We start from the raw sequence: 505 nt of genomic DNA, 5'->3' as shown, positions 1-505 counted from the left end.
GTGTGTGTGTGTGTGTGTGTGTGTGTGTGTGTGTGTGTGTGTGTGTGGTGTGTAGCCCTGGGCTGTCCTGGAACTTGCTCTTTAGACCAGGCTGGCCTAGAGCTCAGAGATCTGCCTGCCTCTGCCTCCCAAGGGCTGGGATTAAGGTGAGCGCCTTCAGTGCACGGCAACTCGAACTTCATTTCTTGAAACCCACATTGTTTGGTTCCAGAACTCTCTGAAAATATCAGAATCCTAGTACATTGTATGAGATGGTTATTTACTTGAATATAACCTCTATATATCCTCCCGTGTGTCTGAAATAATTACTACATGCTCATAATACCTAATATGTTGTAAATGATATATACAATCGTCAAGGTATAAGATATATATATATCTTGTGATATATATTATATCTACATATCTTATTTCTCTCTCTCTCTCTCTCTCTCTCTGTGTGTGTGTGTGTGTGTGTGTGTGTGTGTGTGTGTGTATACATATAAAGAGATTTTAATTCAGTACA

Source organism: Psammomys obesus, unplaced genomic scaffold (genome assembly GCF_907164565.1).
Source record: "Psammomys obesus unplaced genomic scaffold, mPsaObe1.curated_primary_1811, whole genome shotgun sequence".
Classification (NCBI taxonomy): Eukaryota; Metazoa; Chordata; class Mammalia; order Rodentia; family Muridae; genus Psammomys; species Psammomys obesus.
The sequence above is the reverse complement of the archived record's forward strand: the minus strand, read 5'-3'. Positions refer to the sequence as shown.